Genomic DNA, 13,182 nt, shown 5'->3' with positions numbered 1-13,182 from the left:
TATCACAATATCAGGCTGATGCTGAGAGGACCTGGCACCGAGGAAGGCCGGAGCGATCTCATAAGTGTCTGCGGTGGCTTTGAGAAACACACGGTACGGTCCGATATAGCAGGACAGAAGTTTTCGGAGAGCTCCACGCGGCGAGATGGCGAGGGAGTCAGGGGAGGAGACCACACGGTGAGGTCGGTTGTAGACTTCCTGCTGAGAGCTCTGGGAAGCAGGTAGCCGGGAAGCGTATTTACGTTTGCTAGCCGCTGCAGACAAGCCCAATGTTGCCCATGCCAACGCGCGCGCGGAGAAGCTGTTGCCATGACAACTTTGTACATGCCATGGTTGCCTACGCCAACGCGCACGCGGAGCAGGTGTTCCCATGGCAAAATGTGTAAAATAGACGCGACGCCGGTAATTGCAAATGGCGGCGCCCTGCCGCCTCTGGGTGTTCGTGCTTTTCGATGACAGCAACGATGACTGCCGCTTGCGGCGACTATCAACTATGAGAGTGCCGTTTCGACAAGCTTAATTCAAGGTGGGTATTTTGTTCGCTTTCATTCTTTGCATCGACGCCGGTGAGGCGGTGAAGCTACGATGTCTGCCGTAGGGGTGGTATGGGATAAATTTAATGAAGGTGAGTAATTTATCTGGGACAACTGTGCTGTCCCAATTTTTTTTGGGCGGGGTGCCGAAGAGACTACATGAATACATGGCGTAAAAGAGTGCCGTTTGGCCAATTTATCTGGGACATTGGGCTGTCCCAGTTTCTTTTTTTTTTAGTGCGTAAGAGACTGCATGAATACATGGCGTAAAAGAGTGCCGTTTGGGCAAGCTTAATTCAATGTATGTGCAAATGGCTGCGTTCCACGACCACAGAACAGTTTACCCTGTGGACCTTCGTCTTAGAGCGGAACAGAAAGAAGTTGTGAAGAGCAAGGTACCGTGAATGGTACAGGTAAATATTCTAGGTAATGCTTTCTTTATTAGAAATTTTCCACAACTTGGGATATTTTCATCTTGTTCAATCATGCGACTGTTTTAGAACCTCCTGGTATTTTCTGGCTTTAAAAGCCCTGAATGGTACAGGTAAATGTTCGAGGTAATGGTTTTTTTTTTGTTGGAAATTTGCCACAACTTGGGCTATCTTCATCTTGTTCAATCATGCAAATGTTTTAGAACCTCCTGGTATTTTCTGGCTTTTTTTGGATATGCCCAAAATTTGGTGCCTACGCACGCACGCAGTTTACTTGCAAAATTAGCTGGTGATGACAACACCTGTAGTTCACCTTTTGGCGTTTTCTGTCTTATTAATGCTCAGTTTTCGGTGAAAGCAGTTCCTTTGACATTAGAATATCATAGTCTGTCGAGTAGCAGGTCAACTTTAATTTATCCTCAATGTTCTTTATGTTTTGTTTGATTTGTGCCCAGTCATAACTGAAGCTTATATTGTGTGTAGTTATGCAGCATTCATTTTGGGGGCTGAAATTTTTCAGATCACTTTAAAATTACTCTCAAAAGTGCACTTCATCCTTAAATAATTTAGTTAACATGAGGTTCACGATTGCTATGCACTGAGAGAGCAATAAAACCTGCTCATAACTGTATGTTGTACAAAGATTGCTTTTAGATATCGAGTCTAAAGCTGTGTAAGTGAGGTTGTAGGTTGTATAATGACTAATAATAAGCTGGTTCATCTACAAACAGATCTTTCATATGCGCATTTTCATATTCCAGAGAGCTGTGGCGTACAAAGTTTCTGAACGGCAAACACTGAAATATACACCTCATTAGTGTTGCACCCCGCTGCAGTGTATGTTGACTCAAGATAGATTGCTCGAAATGTAGGTGTATGAAACTATATCAGAAGGGAATTTAGTGAGGAAATCACTTCCAGTTCTCAATATTTGAAAGGGTCATAATCATAGTGTAATTTAGTGAGGAAATCACTTCCAGTTCTCAACATTTGAAAGGGTCATACACATAGTGTAACGCTGAACAAACTTGCTAAGGCTTAGACCCTGTTTTTGAGCTGTGCTAATTTCTCTTGCAATTCTACATGTATGAAATTATATGCATTTAATAAAAAAGATGAGGCCAGGCATGGTGTCAGTGAGGTCATTAATTTTTTAATTCTTGCTGAGATGGCCGCTCGTGCTGCTAGGCTAAGCTTTCTCCAACCGTTACGAATTGCAAACATGCTCATGACAGAAGAAGAAAGTTGGCACATTTTGTAGGTGCCAGTCAGAGTTCTTTCTTACATTTCACAAGTAGTGTACTTTATTACATAGATAAGCTGCATGCAATTACTATAATCTGAACTGCATGAAAAGGTTAATGTATTGTGAACATGGTTAAACAAGAATAAAGGGAGAACACAGTAAATGTCATACTGTCACTCACTTTTAAAAATGACACCTAATTTTAGTTACATCTTGTCTTCTCTGCAGTGAAGCATAAGATATTAGAATACATGGATCACCACAGGGTATTTAGCTAGGACTGTTATGTGATTTAAAATTCAATTTATTTTCTCATGCTGTTTCGGTTTAGACAGCCGGACAATGGCTATGACATCAATGGTCAGTATAGGTCACTGCTTCTTCATTTGTAGTCATTCTCACTCTTGAGACAGGCTGGTTTTAGCATTGCAGTTAATGAAAACAAAGAAGGAGCAGTTATATTGCAGTTTATTTTATGCCGCATGTGGCGCACAACGACCTTTGATATCACAACTATCTCCTAGCTGCTGGAATCAAAACAGCATCAAGAGGAAATTCGATTGTAAATTATTTAGCGACTGATGGGTATGGGGTGATCCATATATACTAATGTCTAACGCATCATTTTAAACAAGAAAACACGCAAGCAAAGATTTGGCGGGTATTGTCCTGTAAAAAAACAACTGAAAAAGCAAGAAAGGAAGGAGGAGAAATGAGAACTACACACACACACACACAGAATTTGAAGAGCAATGAAGAGAGGAAGCAAGTGTGTTCCTTGCCTTACCTGCATTATGTTTCTCACATCAAGAAAGCTGCAGGCAGGTAACGAGTAAGCCTATGTTTTTGGTGCCATTTATGCGAGGAGCTCCAAATTTTTGTGGACTTTGGCAATACATTTTGCTGCATGAATGTTCTGTCTTGTCAAGGTTCGAGTGGCGTTCCTATGTCGTTTTAGAGGCATAACTGCTTCATGTTGCTTTTCCAAATACACATACTGACTATAAATATCGGAAAAATGTGGAGATGGTGCAAGGACAACGGCGACATTCTTGAAAGAACAAAAATGAACAAGGATACTGCACCATTTTCACTATCAGCTCAGGCCCACCTATTGATTTGTTGAATTCCAACAGCATTTTGTGAATGAAGATTCATCTAGGGCCACTGTATATTTCCAGAAATGAGACCACTGCCACTCGGAACAGTGAATTGCAAAAGCTACAAAGGAATAATTTAAAAGCATATTATGAAAAATAAATCTGTCACAACAAGAAACACACTGATATCAATGGCAAATATGTTGAGAGATGTTTGAATGAATAGACTCTTTTGGTACAACCTTTGTCTTTCGTTCCATCAATTAACAGCCACAAATTTTAGACCTCCTCTCGTAAGCTTGCCAAGGTGTACCCAAGGTTGAGCAAAAGATTAAGAGCTGAAAGAGTTAACAAAAAAAGACATAAGCAAACACAATGCGCCTCAAGGCCATCAACACGGCCCTTTATTCCAACTTGCGGCTCATTCAGAAACATCCCATTCGGTAATAATCTGTCGGGGGCTAAGTTGGTGCATGGTTTTGAAAACAGACACGCAAAGCAGACAACGCTGGGGGAAGACAGACGAAACAAGTGCAACTGTTTATTCACCTATTGAAGCAAGTGAATATATAGACAAAAAGGCAAGAGCAGAGAGGGACCTACACATGCGCACAAGCAGAAACAATAAGGTAACAAATGGCTATACAAAAAAATGTGTCTCAGCACATATCTAAAAAGACACTTTCTTTTGTGTCAATTGTAAGCGAGGGTGTGCTTACATAATCTCTTCTGCCTTTTTTGATGTGGAACCCCTCTATAAGATCACGGGCTGTAGTATCTTTGCCCCTGCTTAGGATTTTTGTTTCCTTCAGCTTCGCCTGGCATTTTTTCTTCTTTTTCCCTGCAGGCTTTACAGTGATGTGGTAAGAAAGAACCCGTGCCGTTCTTTAATGCGTGATTATGGTCAGCAAGGCTATCATTAATACATCAGCCCGTTTGGTCAATGTAATATTTCCCACACGTCAGCGGGATCTGATAAACTACGCCCACTGCACATTTCACAAACAGCGTCACATGCTTTTTCTGGCATTCTGCTGTTTTCGGTTTGTTTGAATCCATTTTCCCACACAAGAACAGCTTCTTGGGGGTGGAAAAACTACACGAACTTTAAACTTTGCCTTAACATGTTTCAGATTGTGTGCCATCTTATGAATATAAGGAATTATCACAGGTTTAGTTTTCTGTTTGGCAACATCGTTTTTTGCTCTGTTATTACACTTTTCTTTTTTTTTAACCTTTTTCAGTAACACTTTGGCAACTGATCAGAGTAGGATAGCCAGCTTGTTGAAGACTGGTCTAGCCTTTTTGCTGATCTATTCACTCGCTTTCCAAGTGAATACACAGTGGCAGATACCAGCTTGTTGAAGCCTGGTCTAGCTTTTTTGCTGATCTATTCACTCGCTTTCCAAGTGAATACACAGTTCCAGAGTTGAACTCGTTTCGTCTGTCTTTCTCCTGTGTTGTTTGTTTTGCGCAGTCTTTTTTCAAAATTCCATTCGGTGACACCTGACTGCCCCAAATGGCGGAAGTAGATGCACATCTGCTTCTGGCATTTTGGCCAATTAGGTGTCACTGAAAGGGATGTTTTCAACAGGGACACAAATTGGAACACAGGCCGAGATTCGCCTACCGTGTGGGACTATGTCCATTTGGCAATGCACTGTAGTAAATGCAAGAAACATGGCTGCTGCCCTGCCCTTGAAAACACAGTGTTCTTTGCAAAGGCAAGAGGTAAAGCTGAAAGGAAGGTAACTGAGGCTTTCATATCGCTAAGAATGCCGACAAAAGTATATGAGCACGCCATCTATCTTCATCATTATCATCATCAGCATGACTGCGCCCACTGCAGGGCAAAAGCCTCTCCCATGTCCCTACCATTAACCTTGTCCTTTGCCAGCTGCAGCCACCGTATCCCCGTAAACTTCCTAATCTCATCCGCCCACTTAACTTTCTGCCGTCCCCTGCTACTGTTGCCTTCTCTTGGAATTCACTCCGTTACCCCTAAGGACCAATGGTTGTTTTGCCTTCGCATTGCATGCCCTGCCCAAGCCCATTTCTTCCTCTTAATTTCGACTAGGATGCCATTAACCCGTGTTTGTTCCCTCACCCACTCCGCCCACTTCCGGTCTCATAACGTTAAACCTAACATTTTTCTTTCCATGGCTCGCTGTGTCGTCCTTAACTTAAGCTGAACCCTTTTCGTTAGCGTCTATGTTTCTGCCCCATAGGCGAGTACCGGCAAGATGCAGCTGTTGTACACTTTTCTGTTGAGGGATATTGGTAAACTGCTATTCATGATCTGAGAGAACCTGCCATATGCGCTAGACCCTTCTTATCCTTCTAGTTATATCCCTCTCATGATTGGATCAACAGTCTCTGCATGCCCTAAGTAGACATTCCCTTACCACTTCCAGCATCTCGCTTCCAATTGTGAACTGCTTTTCCCTTGCTAGGCTATTGAACATTACTTTGGCTTTCTGCATGTTAATTTTTAGACCCACCGTTCTGCTCTGCCTGTCTAAATCATTGATCATGCTTTGCAATTCATCTCGTGAGTGACTCAGCAACGCAATGTCATCAGCAAATCCCAGATTATTTAGGTATTCTCCATTAACTCTTATCCCCAGCTGTTCCAATTCAGGCCACATGATGTTATAGCCTTTTCTGCTGTAGTATGCAGTCTCCCTTCATATTTTGTGTGTATACAAGGTGTCCGATTTAATTCAATACAAATGGTTTATTAAACATTGCATTTGCTGTACACCACAGCTTTGGAAGTTGAATAATCGGTGAGGCTGATGCCTCAGTCAAGTGCAATGTAAATAATAAATGCTTATACATCTAACGCTTTCAGATTGGCTTTTAAAATCCTGCGTTTAGGTCATATCTATAGGGAATAACATGGCACATCCTGTATACCATGAGTATTCCGCCCAAACATATTCTTTAAGAATAAATGAAAACACTGAAATGGCTCCGTTGCGCCATCTTCTCACCATATGTCCAATGCTAATGGCAATTGCTAGAGTTTAGCAAGGCCGGAAATAAAAGCAGCGTTTTACCGGACGGACCATAACAGGTGCTGGCACCACATCGCTGGAACTCCTTTATAAAAATTTATTTCTCGCCAACAAAAAATATTTTTCTAGTTTTTTTAATATGCGAAACTAAATGGGTTGACCATTTGGCTGATTTTTTTTTGTCTAGCACCGTTGCCCACATAGCGTCTTCTGGTCCTCAATGTGGCCGGTTCCGCAGAAATCTATGTACTTATTTTTAAATTACAGAACAACGCAAGGTTCAAGTTTAATTCAAACAGTGCTAGATCAAGGTTTCAGGCAAAACTCCAAAAAAGTTTGCTTAAATTTAGACTCCAAGTTTAGCTTAAAAAATGCGGAAATCTTCAAATTTTTCTCCTGTTAAGCACTTCCATTTTAAACCAAAATGGCATCATCCACAGTTTATTTTTTGAGGCATGAAAGGCCATCTCAATACCTGACTACATGCGGAGATAAACATTGCCAACAAGGACCGGTTCCTGAACAATAATTCTTGCAAAATGCCCAGATGAAGGTGATGTCTTACACTTTGAAGCATGATATACGGAGAAAAAGTTTTTTTTCTTTGAAAGAAGGTCTCTACACTTCTGTTGGGACTGGTCTTCCATGAATTTTCTCAGCAAAATCTAAAATACCAAGAATTTGGTGCATCTCCTTTCGCGTGGAATGACTCTGCTATCCCCAAATTTATTTCTTGAAATCGACTGGGAAGTGCTGTAAAAAAATTGTTTCATGAACCTCGGCGGCTGTGAATAGCGACGAAACATTCAAGAAACGGGCAATTTTCTCTCTTAACGTTTTCTGCCTTGATACATGCCTTACGGAGCATACTTGTCCCCAACAGTTTTATGTTTTCTGGACCACTTGTTTCGTTGCACTCCTAGGACCGCAGCCCAGGTCTAGACAACTGCTTTTTTTTCAAATTTATGACTTTTAAATTTCTTGTACGAAATTGTCTTCTCACTTTAATATGTCAACAAACACTGAATGTCAAAAATTCAAAACAAAAATTTGAGCTTTGCAAAACAAAAACAATTACAAGAATGACTTCACCCTGCAAGAACAATGAATGTTAAACTAGCCTTCTGCCATATTTTCTTAGCTTTGTATGTTTCAAGAAAAATATATGTCGGAAAATAATGTTCTGCACATAAAACAGTGACATTTGGTGAGAGCAGTCATAAAATTATTTTTAAATTGCTCAAAACATTTCATGTAAATACAGCTAGAAATAAACTAAATTTTGTTGAAAGTTGCGTCCCTTCTGAAATGGAGGTGTGGGACAGACTGCCGGACATATCATGCTGACTTGAAATCCTATTGTTTACATCGAGTGCCGTATTGCTTGCTGCATTGCCTTTCTGATTGGTTCTCGCATTTCCTTGTTAAGTGCGAGTGGACTTTGAAAATGGGCAAGGTGCCACCTCTTTTTGACACAGAGTGGCACATGACCACAAATGTTGTTTGAAGTAATGGCCATTTGGCAATCACAAAGTGCCAGCAGACTGGTTGGAAATATGCAGAAATCTCTTGCTTGACACTTCAGCAGCCGACCATGATGCAGGAATACTTTACTGTGAGACTGTTTATTGCCATGGGTGCGCTCCAGAAACTCCACATTGTAGCACTCTGTATGTAGCCACTGTCTGAAAGTTAGCACCTCTGTTCTTCCATGGCAGAGATAAGGGTGACCCCCTGCCATCATTTGTATCCAAAGAGTCTCCCTATGCATCACTCCCACTATAGTGGCAGTGTTTATCATGCTGTTCGTCCTTTGATACAGCCACATTAGAAGATGCATGCAAAGTTAGTGGGCTTCCTCATAACAGGAACATTGAAAGGACTCTCAAAATAAACACTGAAGCTTGTTTGGCTGGCTGCTGGTTACTTCAGAAAGTTTTGCATAATACCTTTTCTGTGTGCTGAACTTACTGCCCTACCATTTATGTATTTTTTGTCATAGCAGGGATGAGGGGCATTTTTTAGGAAGGCCATGCATATTATGCGAAACCAGGTGGTGTTTTTCGAATACTGCATGGTTATAGAGGCATGCCTCGTTAATATGGTACTTTCGTCCCCCGTCAAAACTGTCCATAACAAATTTGGAAGCAAAATAAAAAGAACACATTTATTCAGATATATACACCGGGATTACAGTATGCTTTTCTGCATAACAACAAGCAGTGAATTGCAAATTATAATCTTAGAAACTTGAACATTTTCCCGGTCGCAAAAGTTGTACTGCTGTGCGAAGAGCCTCACAGGCCATGAGAGACATGATGGCAAGATTCGCACTGGGTGTCCGATTCTGTGTTTGCTGTTGTATCCACAGTGGCCCTGCAGACGACTTGCTTGTTCACCAGTTGTTCCATCACAGCCTGGTCTACTGCATCAGCTGCAGGCATTCCTGAAGACTCACGAGGAGGATGTCATTGATGCGCACATTCATTTGCCTGTGACCTCCCTGAGAGGAATGCGGCTTCTTGGCTGCTCTGTATCAATGATGGTGAGCCAATGCATATGTGGGCTTTGTTGGCTATGCAGAATCCTTCCAGGTTTCTGTGTGCGTTTGCACCTTTTGTACTGGAGTTAAAGGTTCCCTGGTTCACATATCTGTTTGCATATGTTTCTGTGTTCATGTTAGCATCATTTGCATGTTCCCTAACGAAATTCCAATTCTTGTGCAGGATGTCTGCACAATGACAGACACTGCACTGCTGAGTTGAGCCATTCCCGAATCTGGCAGTATCGATGCTAGAGTCTGCGTCAAAGCTAAAGTCAAGTGTTGGACCTGTCTAACTCCGAAAGTTTAATTTCGGTTTCATTCCTCACTGGTTGGACTAAATTAAATTGTTCTTGCTGCTTATACTTGTAAATTTAGAGCTTTGAACTGCTGTTAAGCTCAGTTCCTCTGCACTTAAAGGCAGTCATATCTCAAGACCAATCCACCGCTTAATTTTCACTGCAACTGTTTTTCTTGTGTGCTTTTTTTTCCCGAGTGGTCATCACAATGCAAGTGAACAGCTTTGTTTTCATTATTTTCTGAGTGGCTTTGTTCTCTTTGCAGGCGCAGGTTGGTGCAACAAAGGTTGACGGAGCTTCCATTATTTTCTTTACAATGTTGAAATGCTTATGGAGGTGGTCATTTGAAAATTTATTTTCACATCCTGCGGCCTCAGGCTAAACTGGCGTGAGGAGCGGAAAAAATATGTACCCCAGTGTGCCCTTCTGAACACCTGCTCGATGACAGCAGGGTCTAATACACTGAATATTGTGCAGTGGAATTTTTTCATTAAATATTTCTTTGTACACTTTTTCCCAGAAGTGGTTGCCCTCATCCTACAAAGTAATGCAGCTGGTGCTGTGCAGAAAAAAAATACTGACATAAGTTTGCTGCCTGATTTTCAAGCTATGCAGCAGCTGAAATGCGCTGGATACTGTACCCCAACACCCGCCACGGTGGCTCAGTGGTTATGGCGCTCGGCTGCTGGCCCGAAAGACGTGGGTTCAATCCCGGCCGTGGCGGCCGAATTTCTAGTGCACAGGATTCATTGTACATTGGATCCCGCTGTCTTAGGTACGGTTTCTTTAACGGCAGACTGGGGTACATTTAAATGATTGTTTTCACGAGCATTGCAAAAATGTAAAAGTCAGAGAAAGGTGGTTTGCTCAGCTTTCATTGCAGAGTATGCAGATGCCAAGATATCTTTGACATATTGTAACGGGAAGAAGCATATCTGATAACCTGAGAAATTGTCTGAACAGAAATAATTCATAGTCTGAAAAGAGAAAACTGCACATCTACTCCGGCCGACATTTTACTGCAGAAACCTGCCGTCATGATGATGATACTTATTCATTCACAGTGCCAGCACTCTTTACTGCATAAGTCTGTGCAAGAGTGCGAACAGTAAATGGCAAGCAGCAGCAGCAGCGCATCATCATTTCCCCTGTATTCATTGTCTGTGTACTTAACCAAAAATAAAAATTACGATTACTGACGCTGCAAGACCAGGCCCCTTCTCATGAAACAAGCCATTTCCTACAATGTACTTCGCACCAAGGCACTGCGAGTTTTCTGTTCGAAACATAAGTTAAGGAGCTGCACACCAGAGTTCACACAACTTTCTGCACAGTGCAGATGTCAGACGAGTGATGTATTCCTTCCAGTCCTCATAAATTGGCAGTCAAACCACACCTTCGGTCACATGCAGCGTCACACTGATGTGGATGTTAGTTTTCTGTACAGTATGGTACACTGGTAAAGTGAACATGCGGTCACGTGAAGTTGACTTTCCGCGAGGCGCTGCTGAGGAAAGCCGGAAAGAATGCCAAGCTGATTATGGTCCGGAGTTTTTTTCGGCATTCTTTCCCCATGCATAGATCTCATTTTTCACACCCGCAACACATCGATTACCTCTTCTCGCTGCTGAATTCGCTTTTTCCATTCTGTGGTCGCGTTTCTTGCGAAATAAGCAACATTTTCTGCGGACTAGATTATCCATGTGTGAGTGACTTGGTTCACATGCCACTTAACGCGTACAGTACACGTTTATAAACAGTAATAAACATGCTCTTCTTATTGACAGATTCTTGCACTAACACTGCGCCTTGGTTTAATCGGCACCTACATCGCTGAAACAATAACAAAAAAAACGCCTTTACAGACAGGCTGACTGCTGGAAACGCTACAAAGGCTTGAAATGCTACAAAGCATGCGATAAGGATTATCAGTTGATGTCTAAAAAATGGTGTCATTGCATGGCATCAATTTTTTGGAAAGGAAGCATTCAAGTATTTTTTTATTTATTTACACATACTGCTGTCTCTTCTCTTAGAGGCATAACAGTGGTGGGCTACACAGCATTTGTTTACAACAATGTCAATAACATAGCTAGGCAGTTCTTTTCGAAATTGATTACTTAGCAATGCACGCAGATCACCGTCTAAGTTATTCCGTAATTTAACATTCTGTGGACCTTGATATGCCGGCCTGTTGACATTGCAGATCTGCAAGCTTGAGCCATTTTCGCAAGCCACCCAAGACAAACACATTAGGTAAAAAATTGTGAAGCGTAGTAGTGATGTCATTGTTAAAGAGTGCAGGAAGACGGGACACATGAAAGGAAGACAAGCAACACAACCACTGAAGCAAATGGATCATTACCAACTCGCCCAAACAGAAGCTTTAATTTAGTGGTGATATGTTCACTTTTTCAAGAACTGGTGAGCGGTTTCAGCAGCTTTACATCGTACCAGTCTTTTTAGTTTTCATTTACCCACTGCAGTATGTTTTTTCACATTCACACTGCTCTGATATAATAACTACTAGACCTTCTGACGTGTATGATCCTGACAAAACTCAACGAAATTTGGGTGCGCAGAAAAACCCATATACATGCGCCATAACCCATAGCAACATTTCCAAGGCAATCATGAGGGAATATGCACACTCCATTCACTGGAATAATGCCAGACAACTGGTACACAAGGCACCAGCACAGCAATGAAGTTTTTCCTACACAGCCACATTCTGCAAACCTTTGAGGCTGACAAAACAGAAGATAGCAGTGCAGCACAAGGTCATGACTGTGACTCAATATTTCTGGATGATAGGATTTAACAAAAGTGGCCATGGAAAACTCTGTCAAACATGCACATAGCTAACATAAAACAGAGGAGAACCGTACATTGGTGAGTTCTTGGTATATCATGGCAACAACGGCACCACAAGACAATGGCACAGGATCAGCACAGCCCCCTAGTTCTTCTGTCAGTATCTTTTGGTGCTTCTTCTACCACAGATTGAATATCCTATATTCAGTACTGCTCATGATAACTTGGTATCTTGCAAATACTTTTAAAAAATCTATATTTAGAATGAGCTTAAACACTTGTACCCATTCTTGAATTACTCTTAATATGCTTCAAGTTTTTTTTTTTCTGGGAAAGGGGGGGGCGAGATGCTGGCAGAAAACTTCAAACATGTTTGCTATGTCCTTTTGCATACATTCCTCCCAGATATTTTGGGGGACACTGTGTTATCTGTTCTTATAAGTAAACACAGGTTTTTTTTTGTAATGCTCCTTTCCTTATTGTCAATTTGCTGTTAACTATTGTTACAACCCTGCTAGGGACACGTTGTTTGACCCCTCGTTGACCTTACGAAAAAGAAAAAAAGATGTCTCGGGGAAACTACCCGTGGAATCTCCCATGCACGCTCCCCTTGTGTCGGACCGTGAGACGCGACCGACGATGGACAAGATGACGAAAGGAAGCGGGCAGAAGCGCATTCCCGAGGACGAAGTAGCAGCGGACCTCCGTATCCTCCTCGCCCATTCCCACAGGGCTCAGCGTGCTATGTGCGGCGACTCTTCCGATCTGTGAATCGTGTGGTGAAAGCGGCGGAGCCTCAGTGTATTTAACAAGTGTCCTGAGTATGAACGATCGCTCTGGGCCCTGACGACAAGGCTCATCCAGTTGCTCGACACTATGAACTTTTAATTCTTGACTGTTTGCTCTTTCTGTTTCCTTTTAAATTATGTAATCAAGTTTCATGAAAAGTTCCAGTAAACCCGTTTGTTTTTCGTTTTCCCAAGCTTGAAGTTCCATGTTTCTTCAACCCAAAGGCTCGGACACGTTACCCAACGGAGCCCGGGTTCGAGTGAACCCCTGCGCCGCAACACTATGAATTATTTACTTTTCACAGTTCAGACATTTTTTACAGTTGAACATTGTCTCAGCAGATACTTTCTTGTTACTCAGTACTCAGTACCATAAGTAACTGTTTTCATGAAAAGTATTTGCAAAAAA

At 41.9% G+C, this 13,182-nt stretch overlaps 1 long non-coding RNA gene across 2 annotated transcripts; it reads left to right on the top strand.

The window, feature by feature from the left end:
* The first annotated feature begins 395 nt into the window (after nt 1-395).
* Nucleotides 396-12,938, top strand: LOC144115569 (uncharacterized). Of its 2 annotated transcripts, XR_013311455.1 has the most exons (4): nt 396-526; nt 8,702-8,875; nt 9,437-11,595; nt 12,504-12,938. It is a non-coding gene; the product is annotated as an uncharacterized LOC144115569 (long non-coding RNA). The 2 variants fall into 2 exon arrangements; XR_013311454.1 differs by lacking the exon at nt 9,437-11,595.
* Nucleotides 12,939-13,182: the final 244 nt, after the last annotated feature.

This window comes from Amblyomma americanum, chromosome 1 (genome assembly GCF_052857255.1).
Source record: "Amblyomma americanum isolate KBUSLIRL-KWMA chromosome 1, ASM5285725v1, whole genome shotgun sequence".
Classification (NCBI taxonomy): domain Eukaryota; kingdom Metazoa; phylum Arthropoda; class Arachnida; order Ixodida; family Ixodidae; genus Amblyomma; species Amblyomma americanum.
The sequence above is the reverse complement of the archived record's forward strand: the minus strand, read 5'-3'. Positions and strand labels throughout refer to the sequence as shown.